General features: G+C 40.1%; 1 long non-coding RNA gene across 1 annotated transcript; it reads right to left on the bottom strand.

The window, feature by feature from the left end:
• Positions 1–15,671: 15,671 nt before the first annotated feature.
• LOC135252032 (uncharacterized) lies at positions 15,672–18,668 on the bottom strand. Its single transcript, XR_010329271.1, has 3 exons — positions 18,475–18,668; positions 17,729–17,787; positions 15,672–15,824 (listed from the first exon to the last, which is right to left on the bottom strand). It is a non-coding gene; the product is annotated as an uncharacterized LOC135252032 (long non-coding RNA).
• Between the last annotated feature and the right edge of the window lie 1,593 nt (positions 18,669–20,261).

The raw sequence follows: 20,261 nt of genomic DNA, 5'->3' as shown, positions 1-20,261 counted from the left end.
CATTGTATGTGAAGTGTTCAACAAATAGAATATTGTTGAATATTATGGCTCTTCGGTTTCAAGCAGCCATTGTAAAATGCATCTCTTCATGGGTTTATATGCTTGTGCTTCAACAAGCTTAACAAGATGCATTTTAGCAACTGAGGCTGATGGTGGATGTGGCAACATGCTAGTCTTCATACGACAGAACAGTATGCGAGAGAGGCCCACACAGACATCATGTAAAGCTTTCACAGTGCACAGTTTGTCCAGAGTGCTATTTAAATTTGATGACTCAAAGCTCTTGCGACATCATTAGTGGCAACAGCTTTCAGCTTAAACTACTGTTAGTCCACTGTGTTCTGATGTTCAATTAAAAATAGTTCAGTATTTTTTGTTTTGAAAACTTTACACACTTATTTTTGAGGATGGCAAAGCTAAAAATGATTCTCCCTCTTGTGGAGTATGGTGCATTTGTTGGTATTCATGGTAACAGTCAAGTTGGTATTGTAGGCTTTATAGATTGCTGAATCTGCAGGCACCATGAAATTCATGTTATGATTACTGTATAGTAACATTATGATAGGCCTTTGCTCCTTGGCTTGTCTGTCTACACTTGTTTGGCAGGATACTGCAAGTGCAGACAGGTACACCATAGCCAGTACCACAAAGTTCACATTCTGTCTCTGAGTCCCTGCCTGTAGTCTATAACATGGCCTTCTGCTCAGCACAGCTTTAAATAGCCTGAACAACTGTCAATTCTCACATTTCAGATGCATACGCTAATCTATGGGCATGCACAGAAAGCTCATCCAAGCTTGATGTTATATTTGCTCCATATCAGATGTCACATGGTTTTCAGTGTGCTATCGTACACTTGTAAACAGTTCAATAAGAGCTGAAACAATTTTAACTGTGATTTGTGCAGTTGAACAGGAGAAAACTGAATAATCTATAAATATCGTTTCACTTTGTTCAATATTATTGACTTTGCATTTATTTATAGTATCTTAAACATTTAGACTACTCACTGTGTGTTGAAGAAACTGCTAATAAAACAAGATGGTGCCATGATTAGCTCTATATAGTGGTGTATACTAAATGGTAGAGGAATTGCAGGCACTGTAACAGCGCTGCAGTCCTAAAGCAAGTACATTCCCACACTGACAGAATGTACAGGGTCATGAGGAGGTTATGGAGCTTGGAAATGCTGAGTGTGAATGTGAGGTAGTGTTCTTCCATGTTGTTCTAGAAGGACCATGTCAAACTCAGTGCTCAGTGGTGTAGCAGTGGACCAGCTTTTTGCCATGAATTATGCATTATTCATATCCCCTGTAACAGTTTTTATTCAGGATACCATTGTGGTAGGTTTTAATTCCAATCAGCTTTTATTTAGGTGCAAACATACATCAGTTGGAATAATAGTTTATACCTGACACTAATCATTTTGTTGACAAGCATGGCAGCAGTGAGGTTTATGTTCTCTTTGAATTACTATAAAATGCATTCGACTTTCATGGGTATGAGTTCCTTTTGTGGTTCTGTTTTTCTATTGATTTTTTTCATCAGTTTTCTCTTTTTTGGCAACTCAAAAGCCCAGTCATATTCACCTTGCGGTTTGGAAGAGTACATATAAACACAGGCTCTGCAGCATTGTGAATACGCAAATACAAATTAAGGACTTTTAAAACCACCACCCTGTTTCCATAAATCAGCCAGCACTTAATTGAAAAGGGAGGCTTTGGATCCAGAGATCAGTCCTAAAATGAATCGTCTCATGGTATAGGCCGGAAGCGACAATTGATGTCTCCTTAATATTTCTTTTAAGTTTTTAACCCAATTATAACCATTAAATTGCAATTAACACTATTAGATTACTGGGACCTGTTGAGCGGATAAAGAAAGGTGGGCGAGTATCATATTACATTACAGATAAGATATCTGTAAGTCACATCATATGTAAGCCATTCCTCATCCCTAGGTTAGATCAGGTTGTATAGTCAAACCTGCAGATGATTCAATCTGTAATAACGTTGTGACACTGAGCTACTGTACACTAACATTAGACTCAACAGCAGTCTCAAACTGCAAACGTTACACCCAAATCAATGACCAGCAGGTACTCCTTTCCTTGAAAATGAAACAAGGCTGTCTCTACTTTTTCCCACGTCTGCTGGGGAAGATAAGTAATCATGGGTTCCTTCTGTTGTCTATGTTGATGTGTGACACACACTGTACAGTTTCCGATCATATTTGTTATGTTGAAATTTACGCCAGTCGCCGTGTCTTCTCAATGCCCAAATGTCCTTGGTGAAACTTTTGTAATACTTCCTTTCTCAGTTTAGTGGGAATCACAATTTGGTTTGCTTTCAGCAGTAGCCCATCTACTACTGCCAATGTGTCCTGGAAGGAGTAGAACTGAGGGCACGCTTGCTTGGGCCATTCACCCCTCAGTAGCCCCATGACCTTCTGCAACTGTCCATCCAGTGCTGTTTCAGCCACAATTTTCTCTCTCAGTGTTGTGCTGACTCGCATTGCCTCCATTACTGCATTCACATGACTTGTGACTTCCTCCCTTTCTCCAGCACCCCCCGACTGTGACCCCCTGGGGACAGCTCTTGACAAGGCATCTGCGACAACCAGAGGTGCGTTCAAGTTCAGTGAACAAGGCGAACGTTTGTAAACTATTTCAAACTTTTTTCCGTTAGCTTTGTGTTCGCCGGGAACGTTTGCAAACATAAGCGAACGGTCTGAAAAGGTAGTTTGCGGTGAACAAAATGGACGCTGGACTGAGGGAAATGTTCCCAGATGGGTATTTCAATTGAAGATGGCGTTAAGTGTGATCAGTTTTTTCAATAATGTTATTGCTAATGCTAGCCAATGTTATTATTGTTCGCTAGCTAGCTATTGTTTTTTATCATCGATGATCACAGAAGTGGCTGTGAGTACAAACGCTCTCGTCGCCATGTCTGTTTATGTTTAATGCAAACAATTTGGAATGTTTGTAAAAATCTGTTCAAATTGAACTGTTCAAAGAAAACATGTTAGCCACGAACATTTGCCTCTGTTCGCTGAACTTGAATGCACCTCAGGTGCTTTCCCGATGTGTAAGAGAGTTCGTAGCTGTACCTCTGCAGACACATAATCATTCTTTGTATGCACGGGGACATGTTGTTCAGATGTTTCTTACAGATGGTGATGAGAGGCCGATGGTCTGTCTCTATCTCAAGTTTGGGTAGCCCGAAGATATATGAGTGAAACTTCTCACATCCAAACAGTAGTCCGAGGCACTCTTTTTCAATTTATGCGTAACGTCTCTCAGTCTCAGTGAGTGATCGTGCTGCATAAGCTATGGGTTTCCAAACTCCGTCATGATCCTGGAGTAGGACTGCCCCTAAGCCATCCCGCGAAGCATACTCTTGGATACTCTTGTTCGCTTGCTTGGGTCGAAGAAGGCCAACACTGGTTCTGTAACTAGAATGTCCTTCAGCCTACTCCATTCATCCTCGTGCACTTTTTCCCATCTCCACTCATTTTTTGTGTTGAGGAGCTCTCTCAGTGCTGCTGTGTTGGAGGCCAGATTTGGTATGAACCTGCCCACGTAGTTCACCATGTCTAAACCCCGTTGTAATCCCCTCTTGCCAGTTGGCACAGGCATGTCGCTGACTGCTTTGATTTTATTTACATCGGGCTGCACTCCTGCAGGTGTCAACCTGTCTCCCAGGAACGTGACCTCTTGTTTAGCAAACTGGCATTTCTCTCTATTGAGTTTGAGACCATATCTGTGCAGTCTTTCCAGTGCTCTATGCAGTCGCGTATGTAGCTGCTCCTTCGACTCCGCCCAAATGATTACATCATCAATGTATACTCGGACACCTTCTAGTCCTTCGAATATGGATGCCATGGCACTGTGAAAGATCTCGGGTGCGGAGCAGATCCCAAATGGAAGTCGCTGATAGCTGTAATGTGCAAATGGCGTATTGAAAGTTCACAGCTCTGCACTTTTCTCATCTAATTGTAGCTGCCAAAAAGCATCGAGCTTTGCAAACCACTGTGCCCCGACCATTTCACTCAGTATTTCCTCCCGTGTTGGTATTTGATAATGTTCTCTCATGATAGCCTCGTTTAGGTCTTTTGGTTCCATGCAGACCCGTAGCTGTCCAGTTGGCTTTCTGACACTGACCATGGAGTTCACCCATTCTGTTAGCCCCTGGGTTAGTTGGATGACTCCTAGTTCAACCAGTCCTGTAAAGCTCCTTGCGCAGCTCTTGTATGAGTGGTATAGGTACCCGTCTAGGAGGATGCACCACTGGCTTGCCCGTGTCTTTGAGTTTAATGCTGTATGTGAAAGGAAGTGCTCCAATGCCATCAAATATCTTTGGATAGTGCTTCTCCCAATATTCAGCCTTAGACATATCTTCATCTTCACTTAAGGGTGTCGCGGACCCCTTTGCCCCTTGAACTGGGCTTTCTGTACACTTTGAGACTGCCTGGATACGCTTCACCAGCCCCAATTCTTCACTAGCTTCATCCCCAAGAATTGACTCTTTACCATTTGGCACAATTACAAATGTGAATGTTCTGTGGATGTCTCTGTTTTGCACCTGCAGTCTGCACTCTCCTCCTGTTTGTATTTTCAGTCCATTATATGCTGTAAGACCTATTTTAGTCTTCAATACTCTAGTCTCAATACTCTAGTCTCTCAGCAACCATTCACGTACTTTCTTATCGTGCACTCCAAACACGACCTGATCCCTTATTATTGACGACTGCGTTTCTCCATAGTTGCAGGACTGTACCTTGTGTCATAAATTTGTAACAAAGCTGTCAAACAGCTCTCCAAGCTGTTGCACTCGCAAATGAAACACGTCTCTTGTATACCTCATTGGTCTTTGGCGAGCAGTAGGCATCAAAGTGCGCTAAGACATCCTTCAGTTTATTTTTGTCTTCACCTTCCCCGAATTCAAACGTGTTGTAAACATGCTTGGGATCCAGCTATTGTTAGCAGCAAAGCCACTTTCTGGCAATCACTTTTTTCACTAGCTCCCGTCGCTCTCAAATACAGATCAAATGCCTAAATTTTTTCCAGCTGCTGTCCGCATTCCCTGTGAGTTTTAATGGTTCCGGTGGTTTTATTACATCCATGTCTTAACACAATTTGGTCCGATTTTGTGAAATTTTGTCCACTTCTGGTACCATGTAATGAGTGACAACTGACTCCCAGCATAGTATCAACAGAACTGGTTTATTTCCTTGTTCTTGTCTACACCCAAACTAAGACTACGGGAGCCCCCTGGTGACATTATACATTACTGTTCATTAGATATCCTTACAGCTTCATCACTCGCAAGTTAGCAGCTAGCAAGTTTGCTACAGAGCCTTGTTAGCTACCTTCATACTAATACAGCTACATACAGGTACTTAGTAAACTAACATACCAGTAACTTGTACATATGCATCTGCAAAACAATGTACTGAAGTATAAATCATGTGATCGTGTTTTATCTAATAAGGGTTCGACCAGAAGCGGAAGGCAACAGGTTTTGCATGGGCAACAGATTTTGTACTGACACCTGTGAAAAAGTGGCCAGAGCATCATTTACAGGTCACAAGTAGAAAGGGTTTTATTGGTCTTAGCGTTTTCCTGACAAACATTGTACCCGCTAACCCCGCCCACTGAAAACCTGGAGTTTAGCCAAGGGGGGACGCAAATAAAATTTCAGCATAGGCATTTATTTATTTATTTATTTATTTTTTGTTGCAAGAATCATTAAAAAATATTTCAGGGCTATTTGTGAATGCAAAAAGTATTAAAACAATCAAACATCAGCAAATAATTCACAGATTTCAGTTTCCTGGACCTTTAAAGTTGGCTCGCACAGTCTGCTTACTTATTCAGCTCTTTCAAGTCTGCTTTCCTCATGATGTGGCCATTGTTACCACTGGTATTTTCCAATTTTTCATATTTAATCTGAATTGGTTGGAATTTCTACGCTAAAAGCCTGTCTTTGTTATTAACTATGTACAGCAACTGTGGGCTGTGTTCCAAACCCACTTTATTGTGCTCTTATCTGTGTAGCCCTAGGCTTGCCCGCCCTGCTTGCTCTGGCAGCGCTGAAAATGTGCAACAGGAGGCAGGGCAGACAGCTGTCCTGATTGGTTTTTAAGATTCAGGTGAAATGAAATTTGGAGTGGCTGATTTCAGAGCCTGGGCCATGTAATTGATGGAAGAAATTTACTGGTAATTTGTAAAAATAAAAAAGCCTCTCAGTGACTCCCTAATCTGAATTTGTGAGTTAGTTAGCTAGCTAATCAGACCCATGTTCAGCATATTGTTAGTCAACCAAACTGAATTGAGAGATCAATTGAGCCTTATGCTGATAACAACAGCTGAATGGAGACAGGCAATACTGCTCAGAGTGACCAGAACCATGTGGGTGAGCTAGCATTTGAAAATCTAACTGTGATGTGAGTGCGAGCGTTCCATAAACACATGCACGACCATACTATTAATTGTGATTTGGTAACATAAAAACTGCTTGATAACAGTGGGTTAATTCATTAAAGACCTCCCGATAGGCTGGGTTCTGGAGTTGCCCACTCAGAATTTACAGCACACATTCCCTATGACATAACCAGGACATTAGCTTGCTAACTACTCTCTTATAGGTCTACATGTTAGTTATCTAGCCATAATACATAAACTAGCATAGCAAAACTAGCTAGCTAGCAGATAGCTAACAATCTGTTGAACATGGCTCTGTTTAGATAGCTAGCTAAATACATGTTTCAGAACAGTATTTGCTAACTTACTCATTATATAATTTACACATATATCATTCTAACAATTGACTGGTAGACAATAAAACTTGCATGACTAGCTACAAAAGTGCAGGACACATGGAGAGATAATATAGATGTCTGCATTCACCATTTATGTCTCACTTGCTAAGAGTTAGAGAGTTGCTGTGTGTGTGTCTGCAGTGGTTCAGGTTATCAACTGGAATCTTCATTCATTAGCCTTTTTCAGAGAGATTGGTGATGATTGGCTACAGGTAGAATCAATTGCATCCACGTTCTTTTCTATTGCTCTTTTTCCTGAATAACCCAGATATTCTGTATTCATATTGAAACAGAATTTCTACAAACAGAATTTTTTGAAACTATATTTGAGGCACTGGGAAATTAAACCTGGATTTTTGGGTGCCTTATTTTTTGTTTGGGAACCTGAATTTTGGAAATGTGAATTTAAAACTATAAATAAGTCTAATTAAATGAATTGAAGTGTGTTGAATGAACAGTTAAAAATATATATATATCTAATATATTAATTTCACAGTTAAAAAATAAAAATTAAATTTAAAAGTTAAATTCAATTTGCAGTGAGAAGCAAATATCTTTCCTGCAACACTCAAACATTTCCAGAGTTGGAAACTTTAAAAACAGTCAGATCCAGCAGCCATTTTCAAACAGCCGATGTCCCCCACCACAAAGAAAATAAAAGCACCCTGATGAAAACAACTGGAAAAAGCATGCAAAAACCACAGGGAAAAAAATTAATTTTTTCAGCCGGTGGCTGTGGCAGTGCTGTTAGATTCTAGCTCAGGGCAGGGAGTTGGACCAACAGGACCTCGGGTGAGACTGTTAACCAAGTGGACCATCAGAGTTATGGAGCCAATGTCTGATAATGGACCTCAGAAGAGATTCTAAATGGAAGAATTATGTAAAATGATTTGATAGGAATGAAACCTTAAATATCTCTTAATTTGTTATAAGATTAAATGAGCTGACTTTCCAAATGCTATGTAAAATAGAATAGGGGAAATGACGGATATAGTAACCAACACTCTGCAATGCAGCAAGCAAAATTTCATTATCACATTTTTTGTGCGTAGTTGTGGAGTTAATTGCAAGAGCTTCATTTTTTTAGTTGAAGTGTCACTATTAGCAACTTTTGTAGGCTTTTTGTTTGCTGCAAGTTGATAGTTATGTAGTTGAATGAGAAGAGGTTACTAAATTTATATGCTCCCCTCGGTCACTTGATCAATCAGTCATAAAATCAAGTTCCATTTTTACGCCGATGATACTCGGATTTATATCAAAACCAAACCTGACCCCTTCACTGCCCTAATCAAGCTTAATACCTGCTTGGAGGAAATAAGAGCATGGATGTCCATAAACTTTCTCCAGCTGAAAGGAAGCAAGACTGAAGCCCTACCTATTGGCACACCACATCAACTAAAACACAGTCCCATAATCACCCCCACCATTGATGGCCATGTCCTTTCTCCATCCAGCTCTGTCATAAACCTTGGTGTTGTTTTCGACCCCTCACTTACATTCGTTACACATCAAATCAGTCTGTAAAAAGTCTTTCTTTCATCTCAAGAACATAGCTTGCTTGCGTCCGATTCTTCCCCACCCCGACCTTCAGAAATTTGTCCATGTTCTTATTTCCTGCAGAATTGACTACTATAATGCAATACTCGGTGGGCTTCCTGCAAGGTCAGTCCAGAGGCTACAGGTTGTCCAGAACAGTGCAGCCAGAGTTATCACCAGAACCAGGAAATTTGAGCATATCACTCCTGCCCTGGCTGCGCTCCACTGGCTCCACTGGCTTCCTGTCAGCTTCAGAATTGACTTCAAGATACTGCTGCTGGTTTACTGAGGTCCAGCAGTCATAGCCTTTTAGCAGTGCCCAGAACTTGGCTCTGTACTCTGGGTGATCAAGCTTTTTGCTCCATGGCACCACGCCTTTGGAACAGTCTGCCCGATCACCTACGTCTGGCACAGTCAGTCTCGGCATTCAAAGCTGGGCTTAAAACCCATTTTTATCAGCGTGCTTATCTCAGTTCATCCATTGCATGATACAAGTGTTTAACTGACCACAAGTTGTGTAATGATTTAGTTTCATGTGTTCATTGTGTCCCACAATCAAAAACTGCATTTGTAGGGTTGCTCTAGATATGTTAACAAAATTGGGCGTACCACTGTCAGGACTGAGGGGGCAGACATATGATGGGGTGGCCAACGTGGCAGGAAGGAACTTGGGTGCGCAGGCACATCCTAAGAAACATCATTAGGACTGTACCTCCATTGTGGTGCACATTGTTAATTTGGCTACCCAGGTAGCCTGCACTGCACTGATCTGCTACTCCTTGCAGTGGATGCATGAACTTGGACATTTGTGCAAACAGAAACTCTGGGCATTTTTTGAGAGCAAGAGCGTAGCAAAATCACAAGGGCAAGGCTCAATACAGAGTGCTTAAACCCTTGTGCCTACACACTTGGATAGTTAGGCACAAGGCAGTTAGTCCAGTCATAGATCAGTATGACTCAGTACTGACAAGCCAGACCTGAGATGGCCAGTGGATCCATAGGCACAGCAACATAGACTAATGGTTTATTTGAAAAGTTTAGTCATGGAAAAACTGTGTTGGGCCTTTTACTAGTATCACACGTTATTTTGGAGCTCAAATGTTTAAATGCATCCCTTCAACAGAGCACAGACTGTCAGGGGAATGTGGACGGCAGAACAGTTTTTAAGAACTAAATTAAAAGAGAGAAGAGATGAGAGTGCCTTTGAAACTAAATTTAAGGTGGCAACTGAGTTGATACAGATTAAATTTGAAGAAATTAAGATGACGCACATTCAGAAACCACCAAGGCCAAAGTAGAGGATCAGACATGTATATACAAAAGACATGAGCAGAGTATTTTAGAAAGGAGTACTCTGAAATTCTGGATATGGTAGATTTACAATTGAGTAATTGGTTTCACTAGGAGAGATTTGATGTGCTTGAGAATATTGAGAAAGTCCATATTATACAGTTTTAGACCAAGGCAGTGGACCAATACCCAGAACTGTATTGAGATGCACTCAATATTGAGTTTCCTGTTTCACACAAATCACATGTAATTCCTATGCAGCAGCTGCTGAAATTATAAGAAAAATGGTAATCAGAGGGTTCTTCTATCATGGAGAAGCCTCGTTAGGTTGTTGCTGGTTATAGTAAGCTCCTAAACTGAAGCTGAGAGAAGCTTTAGTGCTCTTATGAGACTAAAAACTAGACTTTGTTCCATAATAGGACACTGCAGATTAAACAATGCTGCTGCAGGCCATGTGCACAAAGAAAAACTTCTCATTGATCGGAAGATGATCCATCAGGAATTAATTGCATTTTGTGAATCAAGCAAAAAAGTGCTTGGATCCATTAGTCTAGTAGGACACACAGCTTAGTGAATGTATGAGAAAATTGATTATGCCTTTTTAAGGCTAACTTAAAGTAAAGTAAAAATCGATATTCTGTATTTCACAACTCAAACTTTATGTATTTTTATGAATAGTCTACTGTAAAGACTACTTGAGTAATAAATGCAATGGTGTGGAAGTTGCTCAAGGACATCAGCGAGTTTTATAACTGAACTTCATTATGAGATGATATACAATGATACACAGAGAATAGAGCGATAAACAAAAAACATTTAGTAAGTTGCAGTCCTGTGGGTGAAAACACCTTGTTAATTAGAGAGGTCTGAGGAGAATGGACACTCTTTCAGGCTAACAGAATGGCCATAGCAGCTGTTTACAACAGTGGTATGCTTCTGCATCTCTGAACGCACAGGTTGTCAGACCTTGAAGTGGATGGACTACAGCAGCAAAAAATGACATCCTCTCGGGTAAGAACAGGAAGATGAGGCTACACTGAGCATGTGATCACCAAAATTGGGCAATTAAAGACTGGAAAAAAGTGGCCTAGTCTGATCAATCTCAATTTCTGCTGTAACGTGGATTGTAGAGTCAGAATTTGGATCCATCCTGCTTTGTGTCAATGGTGCAGGCTGCTGGTGGTGGTGTAATGGTGTGTGGAATGTTTTCTTTGCACACAGTGTCCCCTTAATACTAATTGAGCATTATTTGAATGCCACAGCATACCTAAGTATTGTTGCTCATCATGCCCATCCCATGATGACAACAGTCTTTTTCAAATGGATACTTCCAGCAGGATAATGTGCCATAACACAAAGCATACATCTTCCACAAACATGACGGTGACTTCAGTTCACTCCAATGGCTTGCAGTCCCCCGATCTGAATCCAATAGAGGACCTTTGGGATGAGGTGCAATGGGGGTTTGCAATGTGTGAATGAATGAATGTGTGGCCACAAGGAAATCTGCAGGAACTGTGTGATACTATTGATCAGTATGGACTAAAATCCCTAAGGAAGGTCTCTAGCACCTTGTTGAATCCATGCTGTGAAGAACACAAAAAGGGGGTCTTACCCAGTACTTGATAGGTGTAGCTGATAAAGTAGCCACTGAGTGTTTTTACAATTTAAAATATTGTGACTTTCACATATTTAAGCACTGTTCACACACATTTCACACATTTTGTGGGATCAGTATTGAAATTTTAAAACAGATGTTCAGCACTCAGGTGTGCTCCTTCATAGCACGCTATCCTTCATTGAAAACATGTTACACAGAGCTGTTGACAACATCTGTAAAATCTATCAATTTCTCACTACAAATTCTACCCAGCTCATAGTCTAGGCTCTTGTGATGTTCTGACTGGATTACTGAAACCCCGCCTTTGCCCATCTCTCTATATGTGCCATCTGGCCTCTCTATTCAGATAGCATTCCGATGATGAAGCTTGTCTAAGCTTTACCTAAGGAAGGATCGTATATTGAGTTAAAATCTGATCAGGAAACATGAAATCAATAAACCAATGCCAACTACCTTCCGAAAATCTTGTTAGGAAGACTAGACATTAATATTAGGTGACTTTAATTCCCTCTATTTTTGTTATATCAGGACAGGGACATTTGAGTTTTTAGATGAACGACTGTGTTTTGGTGCCTCTGCCCATGAGAGAAATCGGTAATGGATCTGGTTTTGTGTGATAATCCTGACAGCATTTGCAGCTCAGAGGCAATGGAGGCACTCAAGTTGCCATCATAGCATGGTCAGTTCGATATATTTTGGCAGGTTAAGACTGGTTACTCCATCTCAATCAATTTTAAATTCAGCCAAGCTGACTAATATTATGTGAGAGATGATACAACTTTTCATAGAAAGCCGAGCAAATTCAAAAGAGTTATTATTTATTTATTTTAATTTTCTGCCGAACATGAGTCTGAGTATTATATGTTTCAGAATCCATCCTGCTGCTGCCATCAGCATTCACATTGTCAATAAAGACAAGTGAGCCAGGTCCAGTGGTGACCATACATGCCTAAGTCAAAACACTACCTCCATCATGTTTCAGGGGTACTTTGGATGAGCTGTTCCTTTCTTTCTCCACTTTTCTCTTTCTATCACTTTGGTACAGGGTAATACTAATCGCATCTGTTCCAGAACCATTCAGTTTTTTTAAATGTACTTTTTAGCAAACTGTAACCTGGCCGTTCAGTTCTTAATGCTTAGCAGTGGTTTGCATCTTGCAGTGAACCCTTATGCTGGTGTAGTCTAGTCTTTATTTTAGTCTTTGACACATCTGTGCTTACATCCTGGAGAGTGCTGTTTGACAGTTGAGAAGGAGTTTTTCTTCAGAATTGAAATGATTCTTTTGTCCATTCTACAATGGTCTTCCATCGTCTACCGGGTTGTTTGCTATTTCTGAATTCAGCAATGCATTCTTGCTTCTTAATGTACCAAACAGTGGATTTTGACACACACAATGTCTGATAAATTTATTCTGATTTTTCCACTGCATGATGTCCTGCTTTACAGACATTGACACTTATTTGGTCCTCATGTTGAGTGACAACAGCAACAGACTTCAAATGCAAATACAGTACCACACCTAGAATCAACTCTACGCCCTTAAATCTAAGGTAGTTATATACTTATTCCTGGGTCACTGTGGTATAGTTATGTACCACAGTATGGTACATAACTAGATTGATGCCATACTGATCCAGAAACCTATAGACATCATCGATCAAGGAATTGCCATCATCAGTTTTTAGGGGGGGATCATATCTAATAAATTACCAAGACTTCATTGTGGAAACTCCAATGTGTTTTGATTCAAATACGGTTTATTATCTGAATAACTAATAGAATAGACTAACACATCTGCTTAAACTAATAACAAACAAATAATTGTACTTCTTGCTGTCAATACTGAATGCATGATTTAAACATTCACTAGGTTGGAAAAAGTATGTGAACATCTATGCTAATAACTTCTCCAAAAGATAATTGAAGTCTGGTGTTCCAATCAATCAGAGATTAGAGATGTGAGTTCGAGGTGCCCTGCACTAGGAAAAAATCCATACAAAGTTTGGTTACTGACAGAGTCTGCTCTTCTCAAGGAACATCTGTTCATGTGAACCATGCCCTGAACAAAACCATTTTCTGAGAACCTTAGAAGAAATGTAAGCATTATGCATTAAGCTGAAAAAGGCTACAAAAGCATTTCTAAAGCCCTGGATGTTCATCAATCCACAATAAAACAAGTTGTCTACACATGGAGGAAATTCAGTACTGTTGCTACTCTCCCTAGGTGTGGGCATCCTGCAAAGATCACTGCAAGAGTGCAGTGTGCAATGCTGACGGAGGTATAAAAAAAAAGAACACTGGGGTAACAACAAAGGACCTGACGAAATCTCTGTTCATGTATCCACTATCAGAAATACACAAACCAAGAATGGTATTCATGGCAGGACGCCATGGAGGAAACCACTGCTCTCCAAAAAAACATTGCTGCATGTCGCAAGTTTGCAAAAGACCATCTGGATGTTCCATAACACTTCTAGGATGTTCTATGGATGGATGAGACAAAAGTTGAATTTTTGGCAGAATTGCTCAATGCTATTTTTGGAGGGAAAAAGCACTGCTCACCAACACCTGAACCTCATCCCAACTGTGAAGCCTGATGGTGGGAGCATTATGTTTGGGGCTGTCATCCCAACTGTGAAGCATGGTGGAGGGAGCATAATGTTTGGGGCTGTCTTGCTGCCTCAGGGCCTGAAAAGCTTGAAATCATTGAGGGAAAAATCATTTAAAATTGTATTAAGAAATTAAACAGGAGAATGTCGGGGTAGCTATCTGTCATTTGAATCTTAATAGAAGTTGGGCGATGCCACAATTACCCAAAACACATGAGTAAATAAAAAACAGAATGGTTTAAACAGAAGAAAATTCATGCTTTGGAATGGCCAGGTCCAGACCTTAACCCAATTGAGATGCTGTGGCATGTCCTGAAGAGGGCTGTTCATGCATGAAATCTGAGTAATGTCAATGAACTGAACCAGTTTTGTTAGGAGGAATGGTCAAAAATTCATCCAAACCATTTTGTAAGTCTGATCGGCAGCTATAGGAAACATTTTTTGGAGGTTGTTGCTGCTAAAGAGGTACCAGTTACTAGATACAAGATTATAGATCTAGGCTTTTTCCAGCCTAAACTATGAAGGTTTAGACAATGTGTTCAATAAAGACATGAAAAGTGCAATTGATTGTGTGTTATTAGTTAAAGCAGAATGTGTTTGTCTATTATTGTGACTTAGATGAACATCAGACCACATTTAATGAGTAATTAATACAGAAATCCAGGTCATTCCAAAGGGTTCACAGGCTTTTTCTTATAACTGTATACGTACAGTACATGGCCAAAAGTGTGTGGACACCTGACATCTAACATCCCATCCAAAATTAAAGGCGTTAACATGGAGTTGGCCCACCCTTTGCTTCTATAACAACCTCCGGTCTTCAGGGAACATTAGTGAGGTCAGGCACTGATTGGGCAATTAGGCCTTGATAACAGTTGGCTTTCCAATTAATCCCAAAGGTGGGGTTGATGAGGTTGAGGTCAGGGCTCTATGCAGGCCAGTTAAGTTCTTCCACACCGATCTCAGCAAAGCTATTTCTATATGGACCTCGCTGGGTGACCAGGGGCAGTGCCATGCTGAAACAGGAAAGTGCCTTCCCCAAACTGTTGGGGAAGCACAGAATCCTCTAGAATGTGATTGTATGCTGAAGCATTAAGATTTCCCTTCTCTGGAACTATGGGGCCTAGCGCAAACTATGAAAAACAGTCCCAGATCAAGATACTTTTGCACTGATAGATAGATACTTTGTCCAGATACTTTTGCACTGATCATGAATTTCCATGGCCAATTCCGGTTGGCAATTTTTTAAATTTTGGTTTTTTAAACAACAGGTATCAAAGAAAACATTATATTATTTATTTGCTCTGTAGGTTACCAATACATTCAGATACTTAAAAATAATAATTATGATTAGCATTATTGTTATATTATTGTTATATTGTAACCACACAGTAAAGGAGGAGATCTGATTCAGTGTGGCTGAATCTATTCTCAACCGCTTCCAGAAGAGTGCATTTTGACTGCTTCACACCATGATCTGTGCAAGCGCTTTATCTTAGGAGACGTATCAATGCAACAATGGACAGAATGACATCGATTTCTTTAGTAAGCTCCTCAAAATGGAGTCAACGTGTTTTACCTTTAACATGGTTTACCTTTATAAGATAATGTTGAAAATCCAAATCCTGAACATGTCGCTCTAGCTAATTATTTATCAAAATATTACAAGAATGTTGTTGGGCCTCTTCACTTTGATGGCCAACTATATGTATTTGAACTGGAACACACAGACGAAGAGCAAAATTAAATTTGTGTACGCACAGAATAGTGTAGCTTACAACCAGTTCTGTAAATTCAATCTTAATTATTTTTAATTTAGCCGAATAAATTCCAACATTCACATTCATTTTCACTTCCCAACAGGTTTAGATAAACTGGACTTGCTTGAAGGTACATTGAACCTGTAGCCTGTCTTGCTGAACTCCATAGATGCCATGGTGAAGCTACTGGAGTAGAGAGAAGAAGAAAAAAATGTCGAAAAAATCAAAACTTCGCAATGAAGCAGTTACGTCAAATACTATCAGAGCCGATAGGATTGATTAAAAATATAGTAAGAAAATAAGACTAAAAAAAGCAACAGTCCTTTAATGGCCACTTCACACACTTCGTATTGTTTCCAGACGGCTGACATTTTGGGAAACCTGCCCTGTCACGTGTTATGGAGCAAAAACAGATCGGTTCCGATCCAGGGCCGATCGATCGGTGCAGCCCTAATATATGTGTGTATATATATATATATATATATATATATATATATGCATGTGTGTGTGTATGTGTGTGTACTATCTAATATTATATATCTTGATAAAGTACCACAAGACCCTCATTGTAAAAATAAAAGCAATAAAAGCTTAGGTGTTCCTTATTTACATAAATGGTCTTTATAGGCTCTTTAATAATTGAGCTAATTTGCACCTTGTACAACACAGTTTTAGCGAATAGTTTGAAATCTGTTGAAGTATTTCAGTAAGATACAGAATCCACGAAGTGGTTTAAAACCTGAAACAAGCACGCAACCGTCCAAACCCATGGCGCAACTCACTTCAGCCAGTTCCTGCGTGCAGTGCGAAAAAAGGGTTTTGTACAGCTAAATATAAAATTATGCCCAAAACTGTCCTTGGTCCCCCTTTTCTGTTTCCCCCAGTGGTGGAATGAGCTCCCCATAACTGTCAGGACACCCAAGTCACTGTCTTGCTTCTGGATCAGATCAAAAATCCACCTATTTGAAACTTGGTTCAACAAACTGATTCTTACCTACCATAGAGCATTTATCTGGGTTGAATGCATGAACTATATAAAGTCATATGTTACTTACAGTACCATACCCTCCTAAAAACTCCCTCTTGTGCCTACTGTATTATAAGTGTGCATAATGCTGCAATTGATCCTGACACTAAAAAGCTTCTTTCCATCTCGTTTGTAGCAGAGTCTAGAGATTAATTAAACACCATAGGCCCTATTTTTGTTGTCAAGGCGCAACTGTCAAACTCTAGGGAGCAACTCATGGCACTGGTGAATTAAGGCTGGTCCAACTCAATTTTGGTAAGTATAACCTGAAACAAAGAGGAAGAAGACATGGCATGCAATTGCCAAGACTTAGTTTGCATATTTTTACCATAGCTTGTTATATGCCTAAATTATTGATTTATTATTTGTCATTTTCATTACATTTATTGTACTTTATTATAACTTGTTTATAGACTGTTGTCATGGTGGTGTATTGGTGAGTGTAGTATTGCTGGCAAGTATGGCATGATTTCCATGGGGAATCAATCAGAATGAAGAGCACTTTAGTGGTGTCCAGTGATGACAGTTCTTACAGCTTGGCAATAATTTAGTTATTGAGTATTTGGCTTGTGTGTGTGGTTATAAAAGAAAACATATAGAATATTCTGATAAAATGCTGTGACAACATGCAATTATTGTTCACAGTACTGACACTTAACCAGAGGAAGTGGAGATACAAACACCAAAACTTTTTTTTTTAACTCTTCAGATGTATTTTGATGGCTCTATTATGGAAACATCAGATATCCAGATGGATTTTGTAAAGCATCTCAGATCAAAGCCTAATTCTCACTGTGTGGCTGGCCAGAGCAATCTCTGTACAAAGATAGTGGCAGTGAAAGGTGCAAATTTCATAGAGGTATATGTCATAATGACGCACACCTCTACCCTTCCTTATATCTGGAGGACTACAGTGGGTAGGTAATTTTGAATTTGGAGGAAGGCTTATGTCAGATGCTGGAAAGGTGGTGTTGACCGAACTCACATCAGAGAAATTTGAGATAGCTACTGTTAAAACTGTAAACAGTATTAATTTGCGAGCTAGCTTGCATAGTGGACTTACTTGCTCTTCGGTGCTCTCTGTGGCCCTTTTTTGATGAGGATCCACTGTCCTTGGATGACCTGGGGAATATGTGTTTGTGCTTTATTTTCACAGGCATAATGCAATGTAATGAGAATTTTTTCCTCAAACTATATGTTTTTACCACCCACTGCCTAAGCTTATTTAAGTAAAGTACATCTGAAAGGAAATATTACATTTATCACAATACATGTTCATGCTAATGGTTCTCCTATGTTTATGTTTGTAGTGGTATCTGGGAACCAAATTTAAAGTTTACAATAGCTAATTTCACGCATTTCTGTGACATTTGATATGCAAAATAACCATAAAATTTCTGACCACTAAAGCCTACCAGCTCAATCTCAAAAGATCTAACTTCAGCGTTAATAAAATTCACACACTGATTGAACATATGCATTTCAAAAGGATTCAATCACCAAAAACATTTTGTTTTGGGGAGAATAATTACAGACAATATCAAATTAGAAATGAACATTTAACAAGATATAGCTATATATCTAACTTGGTAGGCAGCTAGCTATTTCACTCAAATTAGCTGGCTCTCCGACGTCATTATGATATGATAGCTGGTTAGCTAGTGATAGCCTACGCCGAGGCAGGGGATTGATAGGTAATACTCACGGAGCTACCTTAAGGTATCTCCAGCGTTGGCGCTGTAATTGTTAAATCCATGAGTTATCAATTAGGCCTTGGTGAAACTTTCATTTAAACGAAAAAACGACTACCTCGGAACGTGTTACACCGGTTTGCTGCAGAATATTTATTCTGAATCCTTCTCGTCGATCGTCACCAGTTGCCCTATGTCGCTGTCTACTTGCCCACGCGTGTGAGTTCATTCGCGTTCGAAAGCCTGGATTTGAGAAAGCGACAGCAAGTGCTTGGCAATGTAGCTCAAAGCGGCGCGCCAAATAATGATTAATGAGGATACAACCCTGTCTCGAGTGCAAGAAAAGCAAGTTTGCCGCTTTCAGTACACATTATTGGGTACGTCGCCGAGAAGTGCAGGAGGGAACCGTCTTGGTTGGTCAGTTTTGGTGATGCTAATCTTTGCATTGTGCGTGACCATATGGAAGGAGAGGCCTGCAACTTTGCCAATTGTCACCCCTTAACTTTACCATTAATGGTGCTGAGAATACTCCATCACATTTGCTGAGAATTAGCACATGATTTAAGACCCTTCATGTCTTATAATTACTACTTCAAATTGCAATGGGTAATTTATGCGCCTTGGTGATCTGCACAGAAGGGACAGTAAAATAAAATTATGTAGGAGATGGGACACAAAGAAGATATACATAAGAGTGAAAACCCATTAAAGGTTAAAAGGTGAGTCCAGGAACAATCAAGTCCAAAATATGTTTTATCTATGTCTATACTTCATCATGATATAAGTGAGAGAAACTATGTCTTTTCCATCATGATATAAGTGGGTGAAACTGTCTATTCCAACATGATATAAGTGGGTGAAACTATGTCTGTTCCATCATGATATAAGTGGGTGAAACTATGTCTATATTCCATCATGATATAAGTGGGTGAAACTATGTCTATATTCCATCATGCTAAAAGTGAGAGTGTGGCAGAAGCTACTGAAATCTGTCTTTGGAAGCATGATTATTTCCTCAGAACATTAGTAAGTTGTTCACTGAGCCATACTAATTCACAGGGCCTAGTGAATATATCAGACGGCTGAGGAGGGAAAATGGTGAAATTAAAAATGTGTCTTTCTGTATGTCTGCCTGTCCAGCAAAGAAAATGTCAGTGTGGCGTGTCGACTCTGTCTACATCGTGCTTTTAGACCATGCTGTTATAAGGGGAGGCGCTCTGCCAAACAAACTGCACCCCTGCGATATCAGGTGCTTAATCCTGTCCCCACAGTGGGTTTATTGGTTCATTCAAGAGGGTCTGTTGACATTCCCATTGCCCTGTTAAAAGCAGCCTGCATCACAAGTGAATCTGGAGTGTTCTTTACACAGAAGAAAAGCCCCATGCCGCTCCCAGCCTCCCAGAGGGGCCCTGATTTTTTCTGCTTTAAGTGTCTACTGTCAACCCTAATTTGTCCCAATCCTCCAACCCTCCACCCCCCAAAGAAGGGAGAAGGGGACGCTGGCCAAAAGTTTTTATTAAAGGATCAGCTGGGACTCGCTGTTTTTTGTAAGGAAACTCCAGTTTGAAAGCAGCAAAGGCTATGGGATCCCAGGTAATGATTACAAGACCGGAACAAAAGCACTTACCAATACCACATACTGTGTTACACAAGTCTGTGTGTGCTCTCACCGGGAGGCTGTGGCTCTGCTGGCTCAAACACAAAGGAGGGCTGCAGGAGCCTGGGCTTCCCCACTTTTTCCCAGCATGCACAGGCTTAGTTTGCTTAACAGCGTATGGTGATCTGTTTATGAGTGGAGCATCAAAGAATAACTTTAATGATTCTGTAAATAAAGATAGGGCACCATAGCAGACTTAGAGTCTGACAATTCAACATTGAGAAATAAAATGGTGCCTTTGAGATCAT

This window comes from Anguilla rostrata, chromosome 3 (genome assembly GCF_018555375.3).
Source record: "Anguilla rostrata isolate EN2019 chromosome 3, ASM1855537v3, whole genome shotgun sequence".
Taxonomy (NCBI): Eukaryota; Metazoa; Chordata; class Actinopteri; order Anguilliformes; family Anguillidae; genus Anguilla; species Anguilla rostrata.
Note: the sequence above shows the minus strand (reverse complement) of the source record. Positions and strands in the feature narration are given on the sequence as shown.